General features: G+C 38.6%; 1 long non-coding RNA gene across 2 annotated transcripts; it reads right to left on the bottom strand.

Moving 5' to 3' along the window:
- Window positions 1-12,261: 12,261 nt before the first annotated feature.
- On the bottom strand, window positions 12,262-14,197 carry LOC131639576 (uncharacterized). 2 transcript variants are annotated; one of them, XR_009294994.1, is made up of 4 exons: window positions 13,842-14,197; window positions 13,410-13,743; window positions 12,620-12,967; window positions 12,262-12,472 (listed from the first exon to the last, which is right to left on the bottom strand). It is a non-coding gene; the product is annotated as an uncharacterized LOC131639576 (long non-coding RNA). The 2 variants fall into 2 exon arrangements; XR_009294993.1 differs by having other exon boundaries at window positions 12,264-12,472; window positions 13,410-14,197.
- Between the last annotated feature and the right edge of the window lie 3,208 nt (window positions 14,198-17,405).

Raw genomic sequence — 17,405 nt, forward strand, 5'->3', positions numbered from 1 at the left:
TTCAACAGACTGAGCGGTGTGAGCATACCCATTTCCAAGTGGAGTATGTCGGTTTTTCTTTTGAGGAAACTTCCAATCTTCTGAATGGAGAGAGTCATTGTCGGAGACACTTTTGAGATCATCCTCTTCTGTATTTTGGTCTTGCTCTTCTCCCAAGATGGCATTGACTAGGTATGTATACTCTAAATCCGTAGCCTCGGAAGGTGACTTGGGGATATAATCCTCAATGATGACTTCGCCAGTCGATGATAATGAATAGCAAGGTTTGTATATCTCTTTTGGCTGAGTGAGGAACTCGTAATCCATGTTCCATCCAGTTGGAACAATGTCTTCAAGAGAGATTTTTGAACTTTCAGGAGCGGAGTATTTCACCATGTAGTTGAATTTTCCGCTTGGTTCTCCTAATGTATCCCAAGTTTCTTCGGGGATAGGAGGAACTTCTTCTGATGAACCATGACTTCTGGTGGTGAAGCTGTTTGTAACTTCGTCACTGCTTGGTTGAGTCTTATTTTCAGATTCTTTAGTTGGATAACAACAAGGTGAATCAGACTCTGATAGGGCTATGTATCCTGCCTCGAGAAGGTAGGACATACATTCCACTTCAAAATTCTCATCGGTGTTTTCCGTACCGATGGTATTGACTGTTTGTTGAACAGGTTGAAGAAATCCTCCACTGTGGAAAGTTTCTTGAATTGGAAAAACTACCTCAATTCCTAGAATAGCCTTTGATGATGTTGGAAAGAATCCAACTCCTGTTCTGTTCTTGTTGTTGGTAGGAATATTAATGTGCCCCCAACCATTGGTAGTGCCATCCTTCACAATTTGGATTGCATCTTTGTAGGAAGAAATAGATGCTGCTTTCTCCTTTCCTTTTTCCTTATCCAAGGAAAGTGCTTGGAATTTAGTTCCAACGACTTCTTTTGGTTCTATGTCGGAGAATGATGACAGGTTGCTGACGAATAAAGCCTGTTCTCCACATACAGTTACCAATTTGTCATTCCTTATAAACTTCAGTTTTTGATGAAGCGTTGAAGTAATTGCCGCAGCCTCATGAATCCATGGGCGACCTAGCAAACAACTGTATTGTGCTGGGATATTGAACGTCTGAGGTCCAATAGTTATGGGAAGATCTACTTCTCCAAAAACTGACTCCCTTGATCCATCAAATGCTTTGACGATGACGTGACTGTCCCTTAGCGGGTAATCTTTGAAGGATAATCTTGACAATGTTGATTTGGGCATAACGTTGAGAGAGGATCCATTGTCTATTAGGACTCCTGTGAGGGTATCATTCATGCAGCTAACTGAGATGTGAAGTGGCAGATTATGGTCGACTCCTTCTTTGGGAAGATCTTCGTCATTGAAACTCAGGTTAGTTCTTGCGGAGATGTTGGCAACGATGTTGTTGAATTGGCTTACTGTAACACTTGGTTCTACAAAAGCTTGTTCCAAAACTTTCTGTAGAGCTTCCTTATGAGCTTCAGAACTCAATAGTAGGGAGAGAACATATATCCTAGACGGAGTATGTAGCAGCTGGTCTACGATGTTGTATTCACTCCTCTGGATTAATTTCAAGATCTCATCATTTTCTTTTGCTTGAACAGCATTGGTCGGATGATTGTCTTGCCTATGTGGTATTTCTACCGAAGGCTTTTCCACATTTTATGTTGTTCTATTGAAGACTCGTCCACTTCTAGTGACTCGACTAACGTCAGTAATGTTGACAACAGACGGTAATGGTATTTCCTTACCATTTTCAAAGAATGTAGCGTTGTACTTGTATGGTATAGCCTTGCTGGACTCATACGGTACAGGACCTGGTAAGTAGATGACTAACGGAGCAATTGCTGTCTTCCTGTTGTCATACTTGACTTGCGTTGGTTCAACTTGATTAATTTGAGGAGACACGGTAAAGATTTCATCATCTTCTCTGTTGGCAAGAACTATAATGGTATTTTCATCCATTAGTTTCTGAATGTCGTTGCGAACGCACAAACATCCTCGTGAATTTCTTCGACAGATTCTGCATCTACTGTAAGGATGGAAATCTGTTCCAAAGTAGGCAAGTCCATTTAAAGTCTTATGGAACCTGACTACCAATCCTTCGAGATCTTCAACTTTGTAGATTTTGTATTCTCCTGGACATCCTTGAACCATGTTGACGTCGTACTCAGTTTTGACCAGATTGTGTTGAATCCATCCTAAGTCCATTTGTTCTTGTAATGCAGCTTGAACTACAGCACATCCTTGATTATTCTTTGGACAAATTTCACATGTGAAGTAGTTGTGAGGTCGCACATGGCCGTATCCAGCTTGTCTAGCGTGCATCTTGACAAGATTCTCCCCTATCTGACGAATGTCGTAGATTTGAATGATGTTGGAGTGTTGATCTATCAGATTCACTGAAGCTTCTTTATGCTGCGGCAAAGGATTTGCCTGGACATTGGGATTAGTATCTTTGAAGGACAACATCCCACTCTTCACTAATTTTTGAACGTCGATCTTGAAATTGAGACATCTCTCAATGTTGTGACCTGGTGCCCCTTGATGATAGGGACAAGATTGGTCAGCCTTGAACCAATGTGATGATTCATTTGCAGGATTTGGAGGGCTCCTTGTCTAAATGAGTCCTTTCGCCAGTAGTGTTGGAAATAATTCCGCATACGGCATTGGCATGGGGTCAAAAGGAGGATACCTTGAAACCCGATTGTTGTAATTTGGAGGTCGAACCTGTGCTGATGTTGTTGTGACCTTTGTTGAAATGGTTGTTGCGACACCTGAGGTTGATAAGCTGGCGCTGAGTTAACAACCGGAGTTATTGTTGCAACCTGAGGTTGAAACCTCTTTCTGGTTTTGTGCAAGACATTGCTAACATCTTGATCCTTTTTCTTTTGGAAAGAACTTCCATATTTTCTAGGACCAATAGAAGATTCTAGTTCTTTGTTCAAGCGTCCTTCTCGAACTGCTTCTTCTAACCGCACACCCATGTTTACCATCTCGGTAAAGTCACTTGGTGCACTTGCAACCATTCGTCCGTAGTAAAATGGACTCAATGTCTTGAGATAGATTTTAGTCATTTCTTTCTCTTCAAGTGGTGGACAGATTTGAGCAGCTACTTCACGCCATCTCTGAGCGTATTCCTTGAAGCTTTCTCTATCCTTTTAAGTCATGGCCCGGAGTTGATCTCTGTCGGGAGCCATGTCCAGGTTGTACTTATACTGTTTGACGAAGGCCTCTCCGAGGTCTCTAAAAGTACGAATCTCTAAACTGTCCAAGTTCATGTACCATTTAAGTGCAGCACCGGTTAGGCTGTCTTGAAAATAATGAATGAGCAATTGTTGATTATCAGTCTGAGTTGACATTCTTCGAGCGTACATCACTAGGTGACTTTGTGGGCATGAATTACTTTTGTACTTCTCGAACTCTGGTACTTTGAATTTGTGAGGAATCTTAACATTTGGAACCAGACAGAGGTCTGCAGCGTTCTTTACAAATAGATCTTGTCCTCGGAGAGTCTTGAGTTCCTTCTGCATTTGCTGAAACTGTTCCTGGAACTCGTCCAATCTTTCATACACGCCAGCGTCCTCACTGGGAGCGTGATGATATACTTGTCCGCCCGGTGGAGGAAAAGTATGCATAATCGGCTGTGGAGAAGCCATGACAGCAGATCTTGGAATCTCAGCATTCTGTTGTGCGAAACCCATTGCCGTTGCTCTTGGAACTTCAATTTCTAGAGGTCTGTAACCCTCCGGTGGATGCATCTCCGTTGTAACTCTTGGAACTTCAGAAACTGGGGGTATGTATCCGTCTGGAATAAAATTATACGGCATGCCCCAAGGTCGATTGGGCGGCATGGTATACTGAGGAATAGGAGTAGAAACAATCTCGGAAACCACAGTCCTTTGTGGTTCTTCTGGCGTTGGTTGATTCTGCGCAACTACCAGGGCTTCTACCATACTATTGAGCCTTTCAACAGCATCTTTGAGAGTAGTAACCTCGTCTCTAAGTTCTCCATTCTCTTGTTCAAAGTCTTCCATTCTTTTCCTGCGACTTGAACGAGTGTTGTTGTGGTGGTCGTTTTCTTTTACCTCCCCGTTTCACTTGGGAGGACGGCACGCTAAACCCTTCACGCGAAATTTGGAAGGAGAATGCGCCCGTGGTGGGATGAATTTTATTTCAGTTCTTCCTACGATATCACACGAACTTTCTTATTTGTCCTACGAGTAGGAAAGGGGAAAAAAGATCTCAACTAAACCCTAGGAGTTTGCTAAGTGTGGGGATTTACACCTAGACTAGAAATTCTGGAGTCCGGGAGGTCGGTTATACATAGGGAAGTGTTTAAACACCCTACATATCTGTAGTACTCTACAGGAACCTTCTCTGTGTCATTGTGTTTGTGTTTACTGCTAATGATTGGGAAAGTTTCTCCTTTGTGTTAGGAGAAGGAATTGATTTGATTTGAAAAGACAGACAAACGGACAGACTGACTATTTTTGGTATTTTATTAGCTCGCTGAGATTCCTTGTGAACCTCATGCCTACATATCCCTAGTGGAAGTCAGAGCTTAATGTAGTTCGGGGAACTAACTAGGGAAATTAATGTTTTTTGGTGCCTTGCTTGAAGCTCAAGGTTGAAGCTTGGAATTAAATCTCTGTTTACAGTAAAGAGACATGAAATTATCCCTACAGAGAGGTATTAGTACTATTCTACCACAAACATTTTGAAAGAGTGACAGAATAACTGGATTCATTTCATTCAAGAGGGGGAACTTACTTGTGTGTGTGCAAGTATGCCAGTCAGATGCCTCTTAAATGAAAGAAAGTTGCTCGTCCAAATTAGGGAAAGTGTACAAGTCTGGGGATGTGCCAGAGCATGTCTTTCAGAGTCCTAAATGGGAGACTTTGATTGAAATTGAAATTGAAATGTAATGTTTGTTTGTTTGAATGTGGTAGAGTAGTAAAAATATCTCTCTATAGAGATAAGCTATGTCTATCTACTGTATAAAAGATTTGACTTTAGCTGGCTTGTATGAGGCCCAAGCTTGAGGCTTTTTGATTGATTAATTATTATTATTGACTCTGGGAGATGGCTCCACTGGGGGTTAATTATACGGTATTTTTGTGTTCTGTACAAAGCCCAGAATTGAGGCTGACTCTACTTAGGGAGACTCTATTTATGTGCCTTGTACAAAGCCCAAGGTTGTGGCTGACTGTTGAGGATAATTGAATTTTTGAGACTATGAATGACTCTATTTTATGTGCCTTGTACAAAGCCCAAGGTTGTGGCTGACTGTTGCTAGGGAAAACATTATTTTTTGCCTTGTACAAAGCCCAAGGTTGTGGCGGACTCTTAAATAAACTGAGTATGGATGACTATATGGGGAAAGATCCTAAATGTTAGGAATCTTTGACACATGAAAGATATGGTTTATCTGCCTTGTACAAAGCCCAAGGTTGTGGCTACTGAGTGATGAAGAACTCACTGGGGAGACTCTATTATCTGCCTTGTACAATGCCCAAGGTTGAGGCAGACTCTTGACAGGGGGGTTTTATTGTTTGGGTGCCTTGTATGAAGCCCAAGGTTGAGGCTAACTGTTTTTGTTGGTTTTGACTCTACTGAGGAGGTTTTATTTATTAAAAGACTGTTTTTCTTTGGAAGCTAACCCTTTCCAGGGATTTGACTCAGCTGGTGAATTTGTCTATTAAAAGACTGACTTTATCATGTTTTTTGGAGGCTGACCCTTTCCAGGGGTTTTGACTCTTTTGGGGAAATTATCTCCTAAGAGAAATGACATTTTTATTAATTGACTTTGGAGGCTAACCCTTTCCAGGGGTTTTATTGAAATGAAGGAATGTGTGGAAGCTAACCCTTTCCAGGGATTTTTATGGAAGTTGATTTTAATTGACTTTATCATGTTTTTTGGAGGCTGACCCTTTCCAGGGGTTTTGTTGAAATGAATGATTTGGGTAGCACTCCATTAATTATTAAAGGAAGAAAGGATTGGCAGAAAGATTATCTAGTGGAGACTTCTTGTTTAAAGCCCAAGATGAAGGCTGACTCAATGCTGAGGATGACCAAAACATAGATCCTAGACTCTACTAATGAGGATTGATGAAGATAAGGGTGACAGAGACTGTCCATGTCTCTCATTCCAAAAATGTACTCAATGTGAAATTGAGACAAACTTAGCTTGTTTTAAAGTCTGGTTTAAATTGGAAGAAACTCACCAGGGTAGGCTAAAAGGTGGCTAAAGACCTGTTCCTATGTTTATAAGAAACCTGATGGGTCCTTGTATACAAGCTCAAGAGGAAGCTGGAAATGCTTTTAAGAAGCCTGTGGGTCCTTGTACAAAGCCCAAGAGGAGGCTAATCGAGGGTCCTTGTTATAGCACAAGAGAAAGCTATGTAGTTTTGAACTTATTTTGGCTTTAAGCAAATGGGTAAGAGGTTTCACCGGGAATAATTCCTCTTTGGGTGGATGTGTCCTATTATTTTTGGATTCTAAGGTTTTTGCCAAGATGTTTCACCGGGAATAATTCATCTTGGGGGTTTGAACTACAGATCTCTAATTAGGAAAGAGCCTTCACCGGGAAGACATTCTCAATCCTAGGCCATATTCCTATAATATATATATATATATAGTTTAGCTGTCCTAAGGTTTATACTCAAACGTAGTTCTAAACTAATATATGCACAGTTTATATTTGACAGTAATTTAAACAAAGACTGTAAATTGAAAGCTTGTAAAGCCTAACCTGGATGGAGTGGAGGCCATTGAAGAAGTATGTACAGAGCCTCAACAGTATTTTTGTTGTTTTGTTGATAACAGTTGAGTATATATGATAAATAGTTAATGGTTTTTTGAAAACAGAAGAAGTGAAGATGGACAAAGGTCACATAGGTATCTGAAGAGTTTCACCGGGAATAATGCCCTTCAAATACCAGAAGAATGTTTTTGAAAACAGAAAGAAGATTTTGAAAATACAGTTTTGAAAACAAGCTAAGAAGAGAAGGTTTTTGGGACTTACACTCTATTAGAGGCCCAGTACTTTACAGTACTGGTTATGAGAGCAATTTGAAAATGATTTTGAATGATACAAGGTTTTGTTGTTTGAAAACCTTAATCATCCGTTTTAATCGGAGACTGATAACAGCTTTGAAAATTGACAAAAGTCAACTTAATTAAAGTAAAAATAAAGATTTTTACTTAATTAAGACCTAAACAAATAGGGTTTCATCATAAAATTATTTACAAGGTGATTTAGTTTAAAACAAAGTAGAAAATATGTATTCAAGTATTTAAGAAAACACCTAAAACATGCTATTTTAAACCTAATAAAAATACATGAAATAAATAATATTTTTATGATTTTTTTGATTATTCACAAAATAGATATGTTAAATAAAAAGTGTGTGAAAAATGAAGTGAAAATGATTTATTTTGATAGGTTAAATAAATATGTGAAGTTGTGAAGAGAAATGAAAGAAATTAGTGTTAAAAAAATAAGTTTTGGCCCTTGGAGGGTTTGAACCCACGCCCTTGAGGTCACCAATCCAAAACAACACCACTGAGCCAACGCGCGCTCAGTGTTAGTGACTTGCCTCCATTTGGTCATGTCTCAAAACAAGTTGGAAATCCTTAAAAAATAAAAGAATCAAAAAGTCTGGGGCGAGGGGGATTCGAACCCCAGACTTGTGGCATGATGATACTAAGGGCGCATGTGTGGCCACTAGGGCAAGTTGTTTAGTCATTAATAAAACGCATACCACTCAAAATAAAATAAACTCTGCCCTGAGATTTGAATTTTGCGCGCCACCACCATCTTCGTCTTCAACCTCAAGCTCCATGAATTTGAATTTCTGAACTCACTCATTTCTCAATCATTTGCCATGATGTAAACACGAAACTTGCTCTAATTTCACTCACGATTCTAAATATGTAACTAACATGAACTAATATTAACTACATCTAACTAATTTACCAAAAATCGTGAAGAACCCTAAAATTTCAAAATCAAATTAAATGACTATACTGAAAGATAAATGGATGATGATAGAGGGTTTTCAATCCTCTGATGATGCTGAACAAGATAGAATCGAGCTATTTCATAAAGAGTACTTAAATTAGAGAGGTGAAGTTCAGAAACTTACCTCTGAAAATGGAGGTCGTGAGGATGATTGAGAGCACCTGGGCTTGAATGAATGATCTCAATAGCTTCCCTGAGACTCAATGATGCTAACTGGATGCTTATTGTAGCCTGAATCCTTCTGAATTGTTCTATGGACCTCCCTCGATTTGAGCTTCAAGTGGACATGGAGGTTGTTGAATCCTGAGTTACAGATGAGCTGCAGCCATCTGGTTAGCTTCACTATGACCTGAGGAGTGTGTCTGGATGATTGGCTTGCCTTGAAACCTTCTGAATCACTCCATGGACCTCCAACTGCAGATGCTCCAAAGTGAGAGCAACAATGGTGTTCCTCCACCTACAGAAGTGATCCAGGTGCTTGGATCACCTCAAATGACCTCCCTTGAGATGTTAGAATGCTCACTTCCCAAAGATAAGCTTTGGTTTGAAGAAATCGATTCTTCTTGCCAAAGAACTTTGAAAAACAATGAACAAGAGGAGAGAAAGAGAAAGCAAGGAATATGGTTGCTTTGGTGTGTTTTTGAATGAGGAATGCATCTGTATTTATAGGCAAATGGATTGGTATAGCTGCAGAGGAGTGAGCTTCCTTAGTGAAGTTGATTTGCTTTCTTAGCCATGAAGGAATTCAAAGAATATTCCAAGTGCAATGATGAGCTCTTTGATACCACTCCCTAGCCATCGGTTTTGCTTGATCTTAGGGGACCAAATGGCTGCAGAAATGAGCTCCAATTGGTTGGGAGAAGATTCCTTTGATGAATCATCAATTTGCCATAAATTCAAAAATGCAATCATTACATAATCACATGCCTTTGTTTTTGGGAATCTTCTCTAATCCTTATGCAATGATGAAAATTGATGTATGGTATGGTTTCAGATGCATTAGAGGTCGTGTAGCATCACTTAGTGAAGCAAAATGCACAAAATTGCAAAGTTCCAAATTGTACATGACCTATAATTTTACTTCATGAGGCCAACTTTGAACAAGCATAACTCCTAGCTCAAATTGAATTTGAAGAAGGTTGAACACAATTTGGAAAGCCCTAAACATCTACTTCAAATCATTAGTTTGGAGTTTCTTCAGAATCCTTTGGGAAATTTGTGAAAAATGAGCCTAAAGTTGGATGAAAACTAGGTTAAAACACTTAGAAAAATTTCTAAGTGTTTATGACCTAAACTTCAAAATTTCCAAAACTTCATAAATGGTTGATCTTTTGAAAAAAGTTCCCTTGTAAGATGTTGTTTTATTTGGCAAGATCTACAACTTTCATGTTGGAAGTTTTTTGAGTTGTGTAGGTGAAATTTTGAGATCTCACCATGCCCTCAAAAACCCTAATTCCCGACTTTTTGCTCCTTGATGAATTTCTTTGAATTTCTTTGGCCAAATGACTTTGACATCCATATATTGATGATATTAATCTTTGAAAGTCATTTTTTGACCAAAAACCTTAAAAGTCAATGATGATCCTTCACAGTTGACTTTTTCCTGACAAAGTGAATTTTTGGGCTTTTGTGTAGAAACAAGATCTTTTCCTCAAATGAATGATGTAAATGGATTATATTGAGGTAGTAGAGATTCTTGAATCATGTCTTGAGTTTTGGATTCATGCCCTGATTAAAAGTCAACTATCTTGGTGAATTAGGTCAAAACCCTAATTTGTCGACCATGTGAAAAATATGACTGTAGACTTTGAATTGAAGTGTGATGTCTAGTAGATCTTGTCATATGAGTTATTTGAAGATGATTGATGTTTTTGAATGGTTCCCTGGGGCTTTTTAGGGTTTCCCAAAAGTGATCCCTGATTTTAGTCCCTGATAGGCTCAAAACCCTAGTCTGGTGATCTGAGTAAACCTGTACTCATATGACTGGATGTCTAATCAATCATAAATGAGAAAAGTGAAGTTTTTGAGCCCCATGATTGTATTAAAGACTAGTCTTTGTATTGATTGATCCTTTGCCTGAGCTTTCTTGTCTTCGAGCATCCTCGATTAGGTACTAGATGGAGAAATGACTGCTCTGGGTACTTGTCTTGACCTGATGAAAAATCCTGAAGATATGTCATCTCAGGGGGGTCAAAAATTAGGGTATGACAGTTGTATGGATGAGACAGCTTGAATGTCTTTGTTCACCTCCTTCTCCTCCTCTCTTTCTGGAGAAAGGAAAGTGACGATTAGATCCGCGACAATTCTCGTGTCAGTGCGTACGACTAAAGCGATGCATGATGTGTAATTAAGTTAATATTTTTCAAGGAAACACCATAATTACATTATGAAACATCAAAAATTTTATTAATTAAGCGAAAACGCCGTTTTTTACACACTTTGAAAAGGGAAATACAGAGAAACAGAGAGAAAGGACTCTAAAAGTTTGACGAAGAGCCGACTTCACGTTCTAACATTTTCTTCTGTTTCTTGAGCTGAGCGTTCTCTGACGTGAGCTGATCGATGATCCAGGAAGCAGGAGGGATATGATGAGAAAGTGACGATTGTGTCACTTGTCGATCGAGTACTTCAAGTAACTCATCCTTCCTTCTTAGGATGTTCTGAATCTCAACATTTTCCGTGTTGACGATTCGATACTTATTTCTCCAAGCATTCCTTTCTTGGCATAGCTTGTTCAATGCCGCTTGTAGTTTTTCAACATCGGTGGAGAAAAGGAATATTGGTTCTCTTAGGGGAATAGGTTATTGATGTTGATATGGCATCCTGAGCTTGAATGCTCTGACGCGCACCCATTGAAGGTAAGGATCCAGGGAGATGCAAAGATGTTTTCCTAACTATCTTCTCCCTTTGCTATGAACAAGACGCCAGGCTTGGACAATTTCCTTCTTCTGTATGTTTCCATGATCGTCGATGTTCTTGAAGAACAGACCCTCCAATTGAATACTACTTGGAATATTTTTTATGGGATAGCCGTATTGACGACGGGCTAAAGCTGGATTATAACTGATTCCAACCTTAGTTCCAATAAGGGGTACGTTGGGAAAATTTCCACAACTGAAGATGATCTTGGTTTCGTCGTTGTCAGGACTACACCACTCAATGTCCGAATGAGTGAGGGACATGATTTTCTGTGACCAGTAAAGGTCATCCCTCATGTTCCAGAAAGTGCTAGACTTTGGCAGGTGCGAGACGAACCATTCGTATAACAATGGTACGCAGCATGTGATTAATCCTCCTCGCTGCAGGTTTTTTGAATGCACAGAGTGATAAGCATCCGCAAGCAAGGTTGGAACTGGATTTCCAATTAAGAAGATCTTAATTGCGTTGATGTCGACGAAATCGTTAATGTTAGGAAACAAAAACAATCCGTAGATAAGCAAAGCCAAGATTTCCTCAAAAGCGCTCATATCTTGGATGCTGACGAAGTACCGAGCTTGATCCAATAAGAACTTGGAGGGTAATCCTTGAATTCCTCCTCTACTCACCATATGAGTTCTGATGTCGACTACGTTCAAAGGAGTAGTTGCAGCAATGATAATGTCGTCAGGATTCTTTTCCAAACCGGAGTACGGATCTGGCGCGTACACGGGTATTCCAATCAGACGAGAGTACTCCTCTAACGTAGGCATGAGTTTGAAGGATAGAAAAACACTTAGAAAGGGGGGGGTTTGAATAAGTGTAGTATCAAAACTAGTAAAATAAAAACAATTTGCACAATTATTTTTATCCTGGTTCGTTGTTAACTAAACTACTTGTTGCACCCCAAAATTTGCCCATATAATTTTATTTCTAACTGGCTATTGCTTTAGAATCATTCGCATATTAGGCCATCAATAAAAATCATACATTCATCAATAATTTGAAAATGAGATTAAGGATCTTGGATGCAAAGGATTTTATTTAGAGACTAAGTGTTTAAGCTCACAAAAGAGTAAATTGATTGGTTGGATTTCTTCGCATACAAGAGATCGTGGTTTAGGCATTATTCAAGGTTATCATTATTCAAGGATTCAAAGTATGTTTTTATTCAAAAATGTCAAGTAGTTCTTATATCTCTAGCCCGTATGGTGATTATCTCAAGTTCAAAGGTGAAGCTTAAAGCCCATTTATCCAAGATTTATTCATGTTGCAAGAAGGGAAACCAAAGAGAAAATAATTACACAAAAAGCCCAGTTCATTTCAAAGAGTCCAATATCCATTACAAAGAACCAAACTACATAAAAACACTCCCAATCCTACTCTACTGTTTCTACAATTTCGAAGAAAAAAAGAAATGATACATCACATGAGTACTTCTAAGCATATGGTCTATAAACTCCGTTGTACAGGCACAAATATCCAAATTTACTTCCATGGGCTCTGTTAGCTCTCAAGTACAAAACAGTCCTGCACATATAAATTCAACAACCCGTAGTCAATTCCAATCGAGTGTATAAATTAGATTCATTCTGCCATTTCAACCTTTGTTCATATTCATTCATAACATAAGGAGAACCTACATTAAAAAAAACTACAATTCATACTAATAGTTACCATTCCTAGCACCTCCATTTGCTACCGAAACCACATTCATAACCTATACCATACATAAACCAAATATTGACAGCCAAAGCAATATTGTTTCAATTCATAAAATGTCCTTGCATCATACACCAGTAAAGCCATATCCCTTCCAACCATCCATATTTATAAATTCTAACTATATCAACTTATATCGTTGGTTCATTTCAAAACACAATCACCAAGATAATTCAAGTGCCTCCATAACCATGTTCATGACAGCAACACCGTCTTTTCTTCCTTCATTCCACTCCCTCTATCAAGATTTCATCATCGCCAAGGGAAGCTCATTCAAACATCATGCTAGGCCAATCCGCAATCCTGTAAAAATCAGAATGTTAACCATTACAGTGCCATACAACATCAGGTAAATTTACAAATAAGATAGTCATACAAGAGTGCAATACACTCAGTTCAAACACACACATTCAGCTCTGCACACAGTGAATACAACAAAAAAAAAGGGTGAGATCCTGTCCTATTTATGCCACCAGCCTGCATAACCAGCAGCAAAAGTCAAACCAAAACCATAACACCATTTTCCAGTTACATAACCATCCCTAACAGAATTTATAACTAACCTGTCAGTTCTCTAACCAACCCTTAACCAACTTTTAACTACCATATAACAGAATTCTAACCTCTAACTACCTCAACTGTCCTATAACTAACAGAATCAGTTAAGTTCCAACAGGTAACAAACTTTTGGGTCATCTAACTGAAACTCTAACAGAATCAACAAAAAAGGAGAAAGGGAACTTACTTCAATTGAAGTCTCTTCTTCACCTTCAGCTATAAAAACCAGCAACTCGACCATTTGTTCACCAGCCACCATTTTCATCTTCACTTCACTTCCATGATTTCTTCCTCTCTTCACGATCTTCACTTCTTTCAATCTCTTCTTCACTTCCATTTCTTAATCTTCACGACTCTGCAACTTCATTCATTCTCATACACCATAAACTTCTCTACCAAAAATCTTCAATCTTCCATCTTCATCACCTTCAGCCTCTCTCATCTTCTCCATAGCCTTCAAACTGAATCTTCCTCACCTCACACCATTCATCTTCTTTATAACCACTCCTTCACCATAGAGCCTGCAACAAGAAAACCAACGAAAATTCAACAAGCTTCAACAGAAACGGCAAGAAGAAATTGGTAACAAAATTGAGATTGAAGAGAAATCGCAACAAACCTGTAACAAGGACTTCGACCTCTCCTCATCATACTCTCTCGATCTTCGCACCGCAGAAGATCACAGCAACCATCATCATCTTCACATTTCTCAAATCTTCTTGGATCCACTCTTCATAACTTCGCAATAGACATCGAATCACAAACTGCAGCTTTTCGACCTGGACCTTCAAAGCTCTTCAACCTTCATCGCGGACGGATAAGAGAGAGATTTGAGAGGAAGGTTGAATCAAAGCCCGAGAGTGAGAACGGGAACGAGACGAGGGCGGAGTGGTGTGATTATCACGGCGAGGCTCGCCGATTTCGCCGGAGAGACCGCTGTTCGTGCGCCGTGTGAACGAGGAAGAGAAGAAAGAGTTCTGAGAGCCTCAGAGGTCACACACATTTTACCCTAATCCCCCTTTTTAATTTTTCATATAATCTTATAAATATTAATTCTTTTTTTATGTGATTAATTGAGATACAATGTTTATAATTATATGTTAAGTCGATATAATTTGAATTAGCATAAAGTTTAACCATAAAATCAAAAACTACTGTGGGCCGAATTTGCTTCTCACACCCCCTGAGGCCCAGTGCTGCGCTTTTTTGGCTAAACACATGCTGCAACAAAAACAAACTCTGTTGGGCTATACTGGTTGGGCCCTGCGCACAGTTACTCTTCACAATCCCATTTTCACTATTCACCCCCCTGTTTATATCCTTTATTTAGGTTTAATTAGTTTTTTTCATCAATTTCTTTTAGGTGATAAAATACTATTTTCTCCTACTAATTTTAGACTTTAGTACTAGTTTTTGACATAGAAAATAATCACTAAAAAATATTAGTTTAAGCTTGTATTTTAATTCTTTTGCTTGATTAGAATTCTTGTTCTTTGTCATATAAAAATCAATAAAAATAATAGTCCTTTAATTCACTTTTGGTACTATATTTTGCATCATTTGCTTCCATGTTTTGTACCATATTTCAAGTCATTCTTTTAGTCATTTTTGCACTAATTTTGTATCATTGTTTACTTGTAATTTTGATCTTTGCTTGTGCTTGTAATTTCGTTCATTTACTCCTAACTTTAGGTAGAGACCATGATAACATTAGGATCTAGAAATCCCCTTTTAAACATTAGGCTAGTTATTCATTTTAGGCTAGTTTTCTTTCCCTTTTTCTTTTCAACTTTAAAACATTTAATAAAGGAAGATGCGAATCACATTAAGAAAGTGATAGAGAAATGAGTGGGATTCATTCCCTAATCTGTTTCTCAATCACTTAGTGACATAGAAATGAGTGGGATTCATTCCCTAATCTGTTTCTCTGTCCCTACTTAATGGGAGAGAAATGAGTGGGATTCATTCCCTAATCTGTTTCTCGAACATTAATTAATGGGATAGAAATGAGTGGGATTCATTCCCTAATCTGTTTCTTGAACATTACATAATGGGATAGAAGTGAGTGGGATTCATTCCCTAATCTGCTTCTCAATCATTATACATTTTTATGTGATTCAATCGCAAAGTAAATTCCCTTAAAAAGTACCCAACCAAAAACATTTAAAACACTTAATAAAGGCTCAGACTTAAACAAAGTAATGAAGTGGTGCGAAGCCTTGTATTGGGTTTTGTTCATCATGGAATTACGTCTAAAAGACACAAACCAATTTTCTCTCTTCTCTCTCTTGCCTCCGAGGCATTCTTTCTCTTGCCTTCAGGGTATTCTTTCTCCTAATCGGACACGTTATTTCCGCTCCATTCCCAGCTTAAGACTCCAGAGGTCGAGCAGCGGAGTGCGAATGTAACTGTTCAACTAAAAAACACAAAAACAAACAAAAACTAAAGAGCCGAACTACGGCGCTCTGATTCCTGAAAAGGATACGTAGGCATTAGGTCGCGGGGCCTAAGCGAGCACAACTATTTATAAACCCTATTTTCCCCGTGTTTCTTTTCTTTCATTTGCATGCATTCCCTTAGTAATTAAGCCTTAGATAACACACCCTTAGAATAGAACAAACATAGGTGGATACCGTCGAGTACGATGGGCGTGAGGGGTGCTAGTACCTTCCCCTTGCGTAACCGACTCCCGTACCCTATCTCTGGTCGCAAGACCTTTTCTTATCCTTTCCTTATCCTAGGTTTTCTGATATTCCTTTCCCTCTTTGGGATAAATATATTAGTGGCGACTCTGTTGTTCAATTTCGCGAGCGTGCGACACTACTCCAGTCCATCCTTATCAGGTGATTTACCTCAACTGAGGATTTAATCCACTAATCACACGAGATTACAATGGTTTTCCACTTAAACACTGCTAAGTCTTCTAGAGTCTTCTGATCACAACCTGATCACTCTAGGAACAATCTGCTTAGATAGCCTCTAAGACTTTTCTAGAGTCTTTTGATCTAACTGATCACTCTTGTCCTTTACAACTTAATGTAAACAAATTCTAAGAGTATTACAATGCTTCTTAAAAGAGATAATCACAACTGTGATATTTCTCTTATAGTTTAAAGCTTAATCTCACTATAGTATTACAACAGCAATAAGTGAGGTTGAAGATGAAGTTTGAGAGCTTTCAAAATGAACAGCGTTTTAGAAAAGTTTTTGTTAAGAGTTGTATGCAGTTTCGTTAACCTTTGCTTCTCTTCAGAACTTCATTTTATAGGCGCATGAGAAGATGACCGTTGGGAGCATTTAATGCTTTACGTATTCCGTACAGCATTGCATTTAATGTTTCACACTTTTGTCAACTACCTCGAGCCTTGCTTTTGCTGTGACTACTGACGTTGCCGTTAATAGCTTCTAACGTTCCTTTTGTCAGTCACCGTAGCCTGCCATCTTGTACTTGATTATGATTGATCTTTTGTAGATACAACGTTTGAATATCATCAGAGTACAAACAGCTTGGTGCATAAGCATCTTCTGATCTTCTGACCTTGAAGTGCTTCTGAGCGTGATACCTTTACTTCAGTGCTTCTGCTTCTGAACTCTAGTCCTTCTGATGCTTCCATAGACCATGTTCTGATTCTGCTTAACCATCTTCTGATGTCTTGCCAGACCATGTTCTGATGTTGCATGTTGAACCTTCAGAGTCAAAGCTTCTGAGCGCTGATTTGTGCATACTTTTTATATATTTCCTGAAAAGGAAATTGCATAGGATTAGAGTACCACATTATCTTAAGCAAAATTCATATACATTGTTATCATCAAAACTAAGATAATTTGATCAGAACAATTCTTGTTCTAACAATCTCCCCCTTTTTGATGATGACAAAAACATATATAAATGATATGAATTTGCAATCAGAATAACAGACGGCAAAAGACAATTACACATTTATAGCAACAGCATATAAACATAATGTGTGAATGTGTCTCCCCCTGAGATTAACAATCTCCCCCTGAGATAAATAATCTCCCCCTGAAATAAATACCGGAATAAATTTTGCATAAAGAACTTCCCTGAGTATCTTCTATTTCAGTTGAGACGATCACACATGCTTAGATCTTCAGAATATTCACAGCTTCTGCTTCTTGCTTCCAGAGGACAGCTTCAGAGTTTGAATTTCTTCTTGAATCA

The sequence above is a fragment of the Vicia villosa genome, unplaced genomic scaffold, assembly GCF_029867415.1.
Source record: "Vicia villosa cultivar HV-30 ecotype Madison, WI unplaced genomic scaffold, Vvil1.0 ctg.002690F_1_1, whole genome shotgun sequence".
Classification (NCBI taxonomy): domain Eukaryota; kingdom Viridiplantae; phylum Streptophyta; class Magnoliopsida; order Fabales; family Fabaceae; genus Vicia; species Vicia villosa.